A 14,519-nucleotide genomic window follows, 5' to 3' on the forward strand; every position below is an offset into this window, starting at 1 on the left:
GGAGTCTCTGCCGGGTCCTTTCTGAGTCATCTCTCCCCCTCTTTTTTCCCTATGTTATTCTCTCCTCCGGGTTCCACATCTCAATTCAGGACTCCAGATGAAGTCTCCCCAACAGACATGGCATTCTTTTTTAGTTTTTATTTTATTTTGTTTTGTCTTTTTCAGACCACATCCAGGGCCTATGGAAGTTCCCAGGCTAGGGGTCAAATCGGAGCTGCAGCTGCCTACACCACAGCCACAGAAATGCCAGATCCGAGCTGAGTCTGCGATCTAAACACCATGCTCACGGCAACACCAGATCCTTAACCCACTGAGCGAGACCAGGGATCAAACCCGTGTCCTCGTGGATACTAATCCATTTCGTTACTGCTGAGCCACAATGGAAACTCCCAGACATGGCATTCTTGCTAAGCCAGCAGGACAAAAGATTCCAGAAAAAAATATGATCATCAACCTCAAGTAGCTGAAGGCCTATTACACAGAAGAGGCATTAGATTTGCTCAGCTCAGTGACAGAGGAGATGAATTGGGACAGCAGGCAGAAGGTGCTGGAGGTGAAAACATCCTCACTCTATAAAAGAGGGTTTTAGCCAAAATTAGAATTGAACTATTTCAAACATCTGAAGTTAAGTACTCCTCCAACCCCCACATTTATTTACAGCACTGATTTGCATGGAGTGTTAGAATGCCCCGGGGAAGAACTTGAACCATGGCAAAACCTAGGGTTTAGACATAGAAACGGGCATGTTGATTGGAGGGTCTGCAGGTAGCACGTGGCAAAAGAAACTAAATTAGAAAAGGAGAAGCAAAGGAGAGCCTGCAATGAGGGCAGAAATTCACTGCGGTGCTGGACTTCACCCTGGGTCTGGGCATCTAGTGTGAGAGTGGGAGTTCTGGGAATAGCAAAGTGGTGGCCCTGTTTCAATCCGCCCCAGCCCCAGGCACCCTGGTGACATGTGTGTAGAGACATGTGTAAACATCAAAAAAACCATGGTGTTCTCTTGTGGCGCAGCAGGTTAGGGATCCAGCATAGTCATTGCAGTGGCTTGGGTTGGTGCTATGGCACAGGTTTGATCTCTGGCCCAGGAACTTCCATATGCCATGGGGCTTGACCAAAAAAAAAAAAAAAAGGAGTTCCCATCGTGGCGCAGTGGTTAACGAATCCGACTAGGAACCATGAGGTTGCGGGTTCGATCCCTGGCCTTGCTCAGTGGGTTAACGATCCGGCATTGCCGTGAGCTGTGGTGTAGGTTGCAGACGCGGCTCGGATCCCGCATTGCTGTGGCTCTGGTGTAGGCCAGCAGCTACAGCTCCGATTAGACCCCTAGCCTGGGAACCTCCATATGCTGCAGAAGCGGCCCAAAGAAATAGCAAAAAGACAAAAAAAAAAAAAAAAAAAAAGCCATGCTATCCAAGAATCCAAGCCAGTTCTCCAGAGAGGACCACAAAGGATAGAAACAATTTCTATCTTGGCAGGAAAAAAAAAAAAATGCTATCAAGTAGCTTGAAGTACTGGGAGCAGGTCAATGTCCTGGGGTAGAAAATCTTTGACACGTACTTCAGACAAACACAGCTCCAGAGACAGAGCCTGGGACAGAGCTACTAGAACATCAGAATTATTGGCCCGTTAGAGAGCAGTGGCCAGGTTCTGGCAGTGGCTGGATAGAGTCAGGCACCCGTGTGTGAGAGCCTTTGTAGATTTCCAGAGCAAGGGTCATCTCAGTACCATTCTAACCTTGAGGACCCAAGTTTTACAGCCACACCAATGGAAGCCATCCAATGACTAATTTTTTTATGGCTACACCCGCAGCATATGGAAGTTCCCAGGCCAGGGGCCAAATTGGAGCTACAGCAGCAGGCCTGCACCACAGCCACAGCAACACAGGATCCTTAACCCAATGAGCCAGGCCAGGGATCAAACCCACTTCCTCACAGTGACAAGTTGGGTCCTTAATCCACTGAGCCACAGCAGGAACTCCCAATGATTGCATTTTGTATCTGCATCCTTTTAAATATTTTTCTAAATTCAGATTTAAAATGTACCTTTTCAAGGCATGCAGTTTAATAAATTTTCAAGAGCACCTAGAGTTGTAAAATCACCCCCACAATCAAGATACAGAGCATTTCCATCACCCCCAAAACATCCCCTCATGCCTCTTTGAAGTCAGTACGTTGCTTCCATCCACATCCCCTGACAATCACCAATCCCTTTGGTCCCTAGACATGCATATGTTGTTTGTTGCCTCTTCCAAAATGTCATATAAATGAAATAGGCATATGCAGCCTTTGAGTCTGGCTTCTCTCCCTTAGATAAGCCTCTTGAGATTCATCCATGACATTGTACATTTTAGTTCTGTGTTCTTTCTTCTTGCTGCATCAGTAGTATTCCAGCTAGGGGTACACCACCATCTATCCATCTGCCAATCAGTGGACTGTTATTATTGATATTTGCTCTTTTCCAGTTTTTGATGATAAAGAACGAAGCCTTTGCATACAGCTCTTATTGCGACAAATGTTGTCACTGGGGAAATCCCTAAGAGTGGGATGACTGGGCCCTTTGGTAAGCATGTATTTAACTTTATAAGAAACGGCCAAACTATTTTCCAAAGTGGCTGGACCATCTGGCATTCCCAAAGGGTCCCAAAGTGCCTGACATTCCCAAAGCTTCTGACTTTTATGGAGACCTCATTTTCACACATAGGATCTCAGGCTGAGACTATTGAGGTGCTGCTTCTATTGACCCAACCCCCTGGAAGTTGGAATGCCCAGAAGCAGAATTCACAGGCCCTGGAAATATGAGTTTCTAGTTACTGTGTGTATTAGGCAGGGACTGAGCGACCAACTGCCTATCAGGGTGCAATAGGGGGCTAGACCCTCTGACCTTCCAGATCTCTCCCAGCTCTGGAATCTCTAACACTACGAAGATGAGCGTCACCCAGGCCAGCACTTGAAGACATCACCCATCCACATTTCTTACACTTGGCTCACTAGGCAAACATGTGTCTTGATGTTTGGCATCTTTATCAGCTTGACTGATGTGTTTCCCTGAGCTGATATTTTTCATGCAGTCAAGTGGGTCTCTTGACAGTTTTAGCAAAGAAGGAATAAATTAATGGACCACACATATCTCGTTTCATTCTGTTGACCTGTTTGGGACTGCAGATATTTCACTCAGCCCCCCTACACTTTAGCTCCCCCACGTGGGGCTAACAGCACCCAGCACCCAGAACCCTGCAGATCACACTGAGCACAGGGACAACTGAGCAGTGACACTGGTATTTCTGACTAGTAAGATGGTTTCTATTCTGTCCCCTTTGCTGTGGGTTCTGGAGTCTGTCAAGCATGAATGTAGATTCTGACTCTTCCTGGCTGTGTGACCCTGAATAAGTCACTTAGCCTCTCTGAATCTTGGTAAAACAGATATTCTCTACAGTAGATCAGAGTTAATGTGGGCAAAGCACTTTATAGAGTGCCCGGTATGGAGTCCACCCTCTGGAGAGCAGGATTTGGGGGGTTTGGGGTTTTTTTCTTTTTTTCGTTGCTTTTTTTTAGGGCTGCACCTATAGCATACGGAAGTTGCCAGGCTAGAGGTCGAATTGGAGCTGCAGCTGCTGGTCTACACCACAGCCACAACAATGTAGGATCCAAGCTGCATCTGATAACTCTGCCACAGCTCATGGCAAGCCTGGATCCTTAACCCACTGAGCAGGGCAAGAAATTGAACCTGCATCCTCATGGATACTAGCTGGGTCCATTACCTCTGAACCACAATAGGAATTCCCAGGATTTTTGTTTTGACTGTCCCTGAATCTACTCTCTCTGTCCCCACTACTTAAGGGGACTGTGAACATCTCAGGCTGGGGCAATGGGAAGAATAGGGCTAGGAATTAGCATTAGACATACAGTAGGACATGGGGTGGGAATTGGAAAAGTGGCAAGCAGGGCTGGATGGGGGTTCTGCATGGTGGCCTATAAGCAAGCATTAAAGAGCTGGTCCCGTGGTGAAGCTGGCCCAGCCTCTTGATCTGCAACTGTTTCCTATCACTGTCTCTGAGGCCCTGGCCCAGAACATCGTTCTGGTTAATGGCCTTAGATTTCTTCTCAGGGCTCCTTGACTCCTTCCAGCCAAATGCTGCATTTGGGAGATTCCCCCAGATTCTCTGGGGACAATAGGACCACTAATGTTGGTTAGAAGGGCAACTGAGCAGTTCTAAAATGCTCTTACAACTCAGAGATAAAGGTGGATCTGATCAGGCCCTGTTGAGCAGTCTTCACCAGAGAGGTCAGAAACTTTAAATGCAACTCAAGATTCTCATGCTAAGTGAAGTAAGTCAGAAAAAAGAAGACAAGTACCATATGATATCACTTCTATGTGGAATCTAAAACATGGCACAAAATGAGTTCCAGTCGTGGCTCAGTGGTTAACGAACCTAACCAGTGTCCATGAGGATGCGGGTTCAATCCCTGGCCATGCTCAGTGGGTTAAGGATCGGGCGTTGCTGTGAGCTGTGGTGTAGGTTGCAGATGCGGTTTGGGTCCTGAGTTGCTATAGTTGTGGTCTAGGCCCGCAGCTACAGTTCCAATTGGACCCCTAGCCTGGGAACCTCCATATGCCATGAGTGTGCCCCTAAAAAGACAAAGACACAAAAATAAAAAATTAAATATGGCACAAATGAACCTATCTACAAAATAGAAACACAGACATAGGGAACAGACTAGTGGTTTCCAAGAAGGTAGGGGATGGATTGGGATGGATGAGGACTGTGGGATTAGTAGATGCAAATCAAGGTCCTACTGTATAGCACAGGAACTATATTCAATCTCCTGGGATATATGTATCACTGATTCACTTTGCTGTACACCAAAAATTGGCACAACATTGTAAACCAAATATATTTTAATAAAAAATATTAAGAAAACAAAAGAGGAGTTCCTGCTGTGGCTCAGAGGGTTAAAGACCAGATATGTCTATGAGGATGCAAGTTTGATCCCTGCCCTTGCTCAGTGGTTAAGGCTCCATAAGCTGCTGTGTAGGTAACAGAGGCAGCTCGGATCTGGTGTTGACATGGCTGTGGTGTTGTCTGCAGTTGCAGCTCCAATTCGACCCCTTCTAGTCTAAGAACTTCCATATGCTGTAGGTGAAGCTGAAGAAAGAAGGAAAGGAGGAAGGAAAGAAGGAAGGGAGGAAGGGAGGAAGGGAGGAAGGAAGGAAGGAAGGAAGGAAGGAAGGAAGGGAAGAAGGAAGGGAGGAAGGAAGGATGGAAGGAAGGAAGGAAGACTTTTAATACCTATAAATTTTCTTTTAAAGAGAATTAGCTGGACCAAGCCTCCATCATCTCCGAGAACATGCCCCTCACATTGAGAAACATCTGTAAACAGCTCTCTAAAGCAATAGACTCAATTTATCATCTCCCATCTCCACCCCTGGTTCCTCCCTTGGCATCCCCCTTCTCAACCACCTTCACCTTCCCTAGGTTTTGGAGACAGATGAATCCATTCCCACTCCCAGCCATGCTATAGACCAGGATGGTGTGTTCCAGCCAAGAGCTGTCCAGTGAAGGAGCCAAGAGCTGGGTGAGCAGTGGCCATCTCTCCTCCCTGGTCTGACCTGCCTGGATCTGGGGGAGGATGGAGAGCTCAAGTCTGCCCAGAGCACCATGGGGAAAAGCACCCCTGATCTGCAGTGAAAATGTGTCACCTGGATCCCAGCCTCAACATTTCTGAGTCATGTAAATTTGGGCAAGTGACGACTTCTCCTAGACTCCTTATTGAGACCCTTCCTCTATAAAATGAGGGTAATACAACTCCCTTGCAAGACTGTTTCAGTATTAGAGACTGTAAGCATAAAGCGTCAAGTGCACAGCAGGTAGTTAATAAACCATAGCTACTTCTGCTGTGATTGTTTTTCTTCATGCTGTAAGGATTAAAGATAATTCATTTGAAATTCTAGCACCTAGGTCACCAGAGTCTCAGATGTACACCTGGATGCTGGAATACAGGCTGGGCTCCCTTGTCTCTATTACTTACGGCCCGAATAGGGGCATAAACAGGTTCTTTGCTTCTCATCAACTCTTTCCTTGGAGGGCAGCCTCAGAGTGATGCACAAGTTAGAACTGAAATCCTTTGACTGTCACTTTTCAACTACTTAACCTTAGAAACATCTTATTAAGGGGGAAGTTAAGTCAGGTGGCCGGTTTTCATACTCATTATTAATTCTGGCCGATAGACATCATTTTTCTAGGCGCTCCAAATGTTCCCGCACCCTCCCACACCCACCCAAACCATAGAAAATCAGGAGTTGGCCTTGGACACTATGTTCTGCCTCTGCTTGCAGTTCACAGGCAATACCTGTTTGTGGGACAAACAGAGGAATCCGGTTTCCAAGGCTGTCAATCTGGAAGCCAATCCACTTGCTAAAATGATTGGAAACGGCGTCTCAACAACTCACAGCTAAACACGAAGGCCTCGGCCTCCAGAGAGGCTCTCACATTACAAAACTTGATGGAAAACGCTTGCGTGGGGGGCTTGGAGAGACAAGGTCCAGGTCACTTTGTTCCTTCTGCAGGAATCTGGATGCAAGACAGACTTGTGTCCAGATCCCAGCCTCAAGCACCACCCCAGCCAGCAGGCTGCCCCAGTAGAATGGGCTGCTTTTGTTGAATCAGCCACCTCCTTCTTCCCCAACTCTCCCCTGCATCTCTGTTTCCAATCACCACATTAGAAATCTAGTTCAGCTCTCCTGTCGGGCCATCAGGAGTTGGCCCAGTAGGAACAGCATGCTTTGAGTGCAAAATATAGAAGAAAAAAAGCAAGATGGTACCAAGAGTTTAGATGGATCTCAGAGAATGCCATCTCCCTTGGGCCCATGTTCTAGGGTGAGAATCACAAGGGGCCAGATCACCTGATAGTTTCCAGGTGGAAGAGAAGGGACAGACCTGCAGCCACTAAGGAGAGCAATTCAGAGGATCCTCAAAAAACTAAAAATAGAGTTTCCATATGATCCAGCAATCCCACTCCTGGGCATATATCTGGGGAAAGCTATAATTCAAGAAGATACAAGCACCTTTATGTTCATAGCAGTACTATTCACAATAGCCAAGACATAGCAACAGTCTGAATGTCCATTGACAGTTGTATGGATAAAGAAGATGTAATACACACAGTGGAATACTACTCAGCCATAAAAAAAGAATGGAATAATGCCATTTGCAGCCATATGGATGGGCCTAGAGATTATCACACTAAATGAAATAAAACAAAAGGAGAAAGACAAATGTCATATGATATCACTCATATGTGGAATCTAAAAGATGATGCAAATGAACTTATCTACAAAACAGAAACATACAGACATAGAGAACCTACTTGTGGTTGCCAAGGGGAGGGGCACCCACACAGGAGGGTTCAATTGGGAGTTTGGGATTAGTATTATATACAGAATGAATAAATAAATTCCTGTTGTATAGCACAGGGAATATTATTCAATATCCTATAAAAACCGTAATGGAAAAGAACATTAAAAAGAATATATACGCATATGTATAAGTGAATCACTTTGATGTACACTAGAAAGTAATACAACATTGTAAATCAACTATACTTCAATTAAAAGAGAGAAGAGACAGACCATAGCAGAATCCAGGGGGACATTGGAAATAAAACTCAGGAGTTTCTGTCGTGGCTCAGCCAGAAGGAATCTGACTGGTATCCATGAGGACGCGGGTTCAATCCCTGGCCTCGTTCAGTGGGTTAAGGATCTGGTATTGCCATGAGCTGTGGTGCAGGTCACAGACCTGGCTCAGATCTGATGTTGCTGTGGCTGTGGTATAGGCTGGCAGCTAAAGCCCCAACTCAACCCCTAGCCTGGGTATCTCCATATGCTGTGGGTGCAGCCCTTAAAAAAACTAAAGAAAAAGAAGATTCAGATATGGGAGTCACATAAGTGGACATGTTTTCAGACCATTCCTAATGCCTTTTAGACCAAATGACCAAAAAACAAAACTAAAAAGAGCAAGCTAATGAGAGCATTGACCCTCTCAGATCAGACACGCCTGATGCACAGTCCACCTCATCATTCCCAGGAACTTGATCCAATACATTCAGTGATTAAAGCAGTTTGAGTTGGGATTCTGCCACTTGCAACCTCAAAAGCTCTAGCTCTACGCTAGGTAACTTGTCCAAAGTCACACTGTGAATTAGATGCATATCTAGGTTGTTAACCAAGCAATTTGAGGCCTTTCTGATCCAAAGGCGTGATTTTTTTTTTTCTGTCCTCCATGTTGCCTTCCCTGTCCCTCTTTCCCAAAGCCAAGGTCATTAGCTCTGTCAGGGGCAGGGGGAAGAAAAATTAAGCTCAAGTGTTTGGTTTAATAGCCAACTGCCAAGAACTGCTCTAGGTGTTAGGACTACAATGAGAAGACCACATCAAAGGACACAGGCAAGTACAGAACAGGTAGGCGAATAGACCAGACAGAGGGAGGAGAGGAAGAAGGAAGAAGAAAGCACAAGCTTCAGCCACGCTATGGAGTCAGTTATGGATGTTCTCTCCTCCCTAGAGCCACCTTTCAAAAACTGCATCTATTTAATTCTTCCCAGTGTAATTGTCCTCAGATTTCTTGCTTTGCAGATACTGTACATGTTTGCCCTTGTATTGACCATGTTCAAGTTCTACAAGATAAAGGACAGACATAAATATCTGACCTGACCTCTCACACTTAGACCCAGTATAGAGACAAGACAACAGAGGTTCAGGGAGACTAACAGTAACTACTGTTTCATGGCTACCACCCTCCCAGAGCAGATGAAAGAACAGATTAAACAGAGGTCTGAAAAGCTAAAGGTCTCACATAAATTCAAGGAGGTGGAGCTAATATACCTCTTTGGCTGAATCTTCTTTTTTTTTTTTTTTTTTTTGCTATACTCTTGGTAAAATCTGGACTCTGAATGACACATGTCTAATTTCTAAAAATCCTTATTTGGCTAGTAGTAGTGACAAGATTAACTTATTTCCACTACATAGACACTCTCAACCACAAGGAAAACTCCAGGGATCCTAAAACTCACTGCTAATAACACATGGACTCTCCAAAGCACACCTTACCATTGGAACATGTGATAGAATCAGGCCCCCTATGACTAGTCTTCCTAGGAGGACATCAGGAAGGAATGGAGGGGGGGAGCGGGGAAGAAGGAAGGAAAGTGTTATGATATATTCTCATTTGGGAATGCAAGTCCCTGTTCTTGAAAAAATTAAGATCTTCGAGAATATCCCAGTCGGGGTTCTTGGTTACAAATAACAGAAATGAGCTAAAGGCCATTCTGCTCATTTCATCCTCAGAAGAGTTAATGGCACAACACTGAGTAGCTCAAGAATCAACAGGAAGGATGGATAATTCCACTCCTAAGGAGGAACAGCCAAGTTCATGCCCCAGAAACTGTCTGCTTGAGCTCCCACTGCCACTGGTCCTGGGATACCACCACTGATTCATTGTCACTGCAACCCTGGATTCTGGGGTCACCACCTCTGGAATGACTTCTACACTATCCCTGCTGCTTTCTGTCAAACCTCTCAAGACCCCAAGTTCTCCAGTAGGAGCATTTGGTACTGCCTAGCCTCCAGGGTGGCAGAACAAGGTTCTACCTCTCTGAGCTTCCTATGGGGGCACCAGAGCCCTGCTTCATACCCAAGACTCACACGGTGATCAATTCTTCTAGCAGAGGAGAGGGTTGGGATGACAAGCAGCTGAGATGGCAACTTGTGTCCCCTCCCCATGTGTCTTCTCTTTAATCCCTCCAGCTCTCTGCAAGGCTACAATCAGACCAGGCCTTCCAGGACCCAATCTTTCCTTCTGAAAAATAAAATAAATTCCCCAGGAGAGAAAGTTCCACTGGACACTGATTGCAACATCTCATGGTTTTTAGAGACAGGGATTTCTTCTTGGTGTCTTGTTCCATTATTCTCATCTGCAGATGGAAACTGCACGTCAGGAACCTACCACCAGCAGTAGCAGCTTTTCACATCCAGTCTTCTCTGGCAGTTTAGAGGACCACCACTCAGTTGGGTCTGTGCCACCCAACCCCTGTATTTATCTTATGCTATTCTGTTCACTTGCCCTAATCCTTCAAATTTCTCATGCCAACCTCTCAGCTTACTCCCCCATCCTTACTTCTTCTCCTGCACATAGCCAAGACTTCAGTGAATCCCAGAATTGCACAAATGCTCTGATAATGAATCCACACACTGGTGCGAGGCCAGGATTACTGGCTCCACCCTCACAACAGCCCAGAAACCCCACGCCAATATAGCTTCCTGTTCTGTTCTGTTTTTTCTTTTTAGGGCCGCACCTGCAGCATATGGAAGTTCCCAGGCTAGGTGTCCAACTGGAGAGGCAGCTGTCGGCCTACGCCACAACCACAGAAGTGTCAGATCTGAGTTGCGTCTGCCACCTACACCACAGCTCACAGCAATGCCGGATCCTTAACCCACGGAGCGAGGCCAGGGATTGAAGCTGCGACCTCATGGATACTAGTTGTGGCCACTGAGCCACAACAGGAACTCCGTATCTTCTTGTTTTTAACAAGATCTGCCTATTCTAGCAAACATGCCTCCCAAGCTGGAAACTGAATGCCCATCTTTATGCCTTTAGCCTGTACCCTTCAAGACCTTCTTGACTGTCCAAAAGATTCCAGATGTCAGAACAAAAGTATCTCACAACTCCAGGCTCTGCATACCGATTTGTTTCTCATGGACAAATTAACCTCCCTTGGGAAAGAGAACTAAGCTACAGGTGCCCTAAACCCAGGACCAAAAGCCATCCAGGAACAGGGCTCAGAGGGAGCCGTGGAAAGTGGAGAGAGGGTGGTGAAGCTGGGAGGACGGGAAATGAGCTTCTGCCCTTGGGTCAGTTTCCAAGCGTGGTTCCTTCCAGCCAGACGACTGAGATGCATACAGCTGCCTTCCTGGTGGGGTTTCAATGTTTGTTTCCTTTCCAAAGCTGCAGCTGGAAAGGACAGTCGTGCACAAATCAAAACAGGACTAAGAATCCTTCTTCAGCTTTCCTTCAGCCCAAATGAAGTAGAAAGGGCATAAACAAAAAAATGGTAGAGAATAATATCAAAGAAAAATGAGTACTGCAGCACAAGATTAGTCAATAATATTGCTGAAGAACTAATTTTGTCTTACCTTTCTAGAATCCTCAGAAGCAAATCTAGCCTAAAGAGAAAGACAGATTTTCTTAGTGTCAGTGGGGCACTTTTGAGGTCTGGGTTAATAGTCTTGATCCTGTAAATTACTGGGATTTATTTATTAAAGAAGTAAAATCTGTTCATCATAGGAGAAAAAAAAATCAAAATTCAATTAAACAGAAAGTTTTCTTTAAATCTCTCTTAATTTCCTCTCCCATAAGGTATTCAAAAGTTCCAGACTTTTTTTTCTATGGACTTATTGGTACTTGGCTTTTATAAAAGTCATACAGATTTTGTATTCCTTTTTCTTCTCAATTTTATCAACGATGTTCAATCCAGACCAGCACTTTAATCAACTATGTAGTATACTACCATATGGATATTCCAAAATCCAGGTAACAAATTTGTGTTTCTAAGCATTTGCTGTGTTTCAAATTTTTTGTATTATAAACAACACTGTAATAAGTTCCCCCCCCCCTTTTTTTTTTGGTCTTTTTAGGACTGAACACTCAGCACAAGAAGGTTCCCAGGCTAGGGGTCAAATTGGAGCTATAGCCGCCAGCCTATGCCACAGTTCACAGCAACACAGGATCCTTAACCCACTGAGTGAGGGCAGGAATCAAACCTGTGTCCTCATGGATACTAGTCGATTCATTTCCACTGAGCCACGACAGGAACTCCCAAGTTCCCTTTCTTACATATACAACTACGTGCTTTTCATTTCTTCAGAATATATCCCTACAGGTGAAATCATCATATAATATTTTATTAATTTTTGACACATACACTACATTGCCTGCTAGTTGGGTTGAACCCAACTATACTTCCACCAAGACATGAGTGCCTTTTCCCCCCCCCGCACTCTCAGTATCTTGAATATTAACACTCTTTTCCTTATTTCTTCTTCAAAGCTTTCATTTTCTTTGAAAGCAGTATTATGGGAATTCCTTTTCTTTTGGTTGCATTTGTGAGATAAGATAAACCTCAATGTCCAATAGTACAAAACAAGAGAGTATGAGGGAGATAAGGAAGAATTCACTGAAGAAAATGAGCAAGAATTAGAAGTAACATGGAAAGACCAAACCTCCCCCCAAAGGGAGAAAAGTGTTGGAAGGTGACTTTGGTTCAGTTTCCTGTGCCTTTGCCAGTTAGTACCTGGGACAGAGAACTCTTTCGATGCCATCCAAAGTGGCAGGAGACCTGTGCCAGTGATAAGTGTTATGACTCCATTTTCCAGTTGATGCGTCCAATCCAAGTGATGTGTATATACAACCTACAGACAGTGGACACTTGAGCAGGGCTGTATTTGCTTTGTCTGTAGAAAAAGACTACCCAAGAAATATGATGGTGATTCCAAGAGAGTGGTGAAGCCAGGCTGGTCTTCACCTAACATAGGACCCCATCCCTTCTGTGGATTAAAACTCTCTTAAGGACACAACTAGAACTCTCAACCTCCCACTACTAAAGACTTGTTGGAACCCAGGTGAAAGAAATGATGGCATCTTTGAAGTGCTTCTCCTATGCTTGGGGTGTCCTTTCTTTTATGTTTCCTATGCATAATTTCATTTAATTCTCACCATGAACTTTGGAGGTAGATTTCATTATTTTTTCCATTCACAGATAAATAAACTGAAGCTCAGACCATTGAGACAAACCCAGGACCTAAGTCCGGGTCCTCAAACTCCAATCTAACACCCCTTACATGATCAGCCCCCGGCAGGGTTTGCAGTAAGACGGCTTACCCCAGCACAATTGGAGTGAAGTCTCAAATAAGAGCCCAAAGAGAACCAAACTTCTTGTTGCACAAGATAAGAAAGAAAATAGCAGGGAGGTGACAATACCCAAAGTCCCTTTCATGTTCTGGGCACAAGAGAAAGGTTTCTCTTTTCACAGGGGAATAGTCTGCAATGCTTATAGGACTTCTGAGACGTGTTAAGATGTGTCAATCTCTTTTAGACAAGTTAAATCTAAATGAATAATGTTCAGTCTGCTTCTCCCTGCTCATCCCCTGCTCACATGGCTTGGGATGAGTTGCTTAGAAGTCGAGAAGATCATGCAGGGACACGGGATGCTAATGCAAGACACCAATCATTTGGTCTCCTTGTTTCCGTAACAGCTTTCCTCCCAAAGGCTGTGAGAAGGTCATGGCCACCAGATGTTGCCGAGGGTAAGAAAGCTGGTGCCTGACCATTGCCAGAAGCCTGTCCCCGACCTTGCCACACCCATAAGGCTCTCTATGATCCCCATGGTGCTCACATCAAGAGCAGCATCTTCAGGACTTCAGTGGCCCCTCTGCCTGGGCAGCAGAGCTCAGAGGGGGCGTGACACAGAGACACAGATGATCTTCAGCAAACAGCTGAAGCTAAGTTGAGTCTGGTATGCTGGTCTGAGGACTGCTGTCTGAAACATCAAAGCAATGAAAAAAATTAAACAAATAAGCCATTTTAAGATGTTCTCTGAGGTGGGTGTGCTCTCATAAGCAAAAGCTGGTAGAATTCCATCACCCCATCCGCCTCCCCTTTCATCCCACCCTCCCCATACTTGGCTGAATTCTCTGCCATTAGCCAAAGCCTCCTTCAGCCTAACTTAAAACTTTTCTACCAATGGAGCCTCAAAGCACTCCATCTCCTGCCTCCCCCACCCCCACCTTCTTGAATTTCTTTTCAAGGGCCATAAAACACCACCTCTACTCCCACAAAGACAAATGCCAACACTCCATCCTCTAGCCTTCCTTCAGACCACCCTAAAGAGTGGACTAGCCCTCCAGCTTCCTGCTACCTAAGATGTTCAAATCACATTGAAGCCCCAATTCCAGAGAACCTTCTCAGATACCTCCTTTAGCCCACACACCCACACCAAACACCATCATCAGCATGCACTCAAGCTCACATTCCCGGACAGGCACTGACCACAAGCCCCCAAACCACATCCACTAATCCACATATTCACACATTATGCTAGAAGAACTCAGTGAGTTTGGGACTAAAATCAAGTTCAAAAATCTGGTCTTTTCCACATTTCAAAGATTCTCCCTCACTCACCAAACTACCTCATTCCAATAGATTCTGAGACTCTCTAGGATCTATGAATTTACAGGTCCTCTTTAAATCTTCACAACAGCTAGGTCCCCACTTCACAAGGAAAGAAATCAAGGTTCAGAAAGGTTGAGTCCATTGCCCATGTTCGCACAGCTGGCTGGAGCCTGCCTGCCGAGATTGGAATTCAGCCCTGGTAATTACAGCCTGAAATACAGTGGACTTACCTAAGGTCACACAGGTGTTCAAAGGGGTTAGAAAAATAGAAACAAGAAAAATAGAAACAATATCAAGGCCTGAG

This window comes from Sus scrofa, chromosome 15, assembly GCF_000003025.6.
Source record: "Sus scrofa isolate TJ Tabasco breed Duroc chromosome 15, Sscrofa11.1, whole genome shotgun sequence".
Classification (NCBI taxonomy): domain Eukaryota; kingdom Metazoa; phylum Chordata; class Mammalia; order Artiodactyla; family Suidae; genus Sus; species Sus scrofa.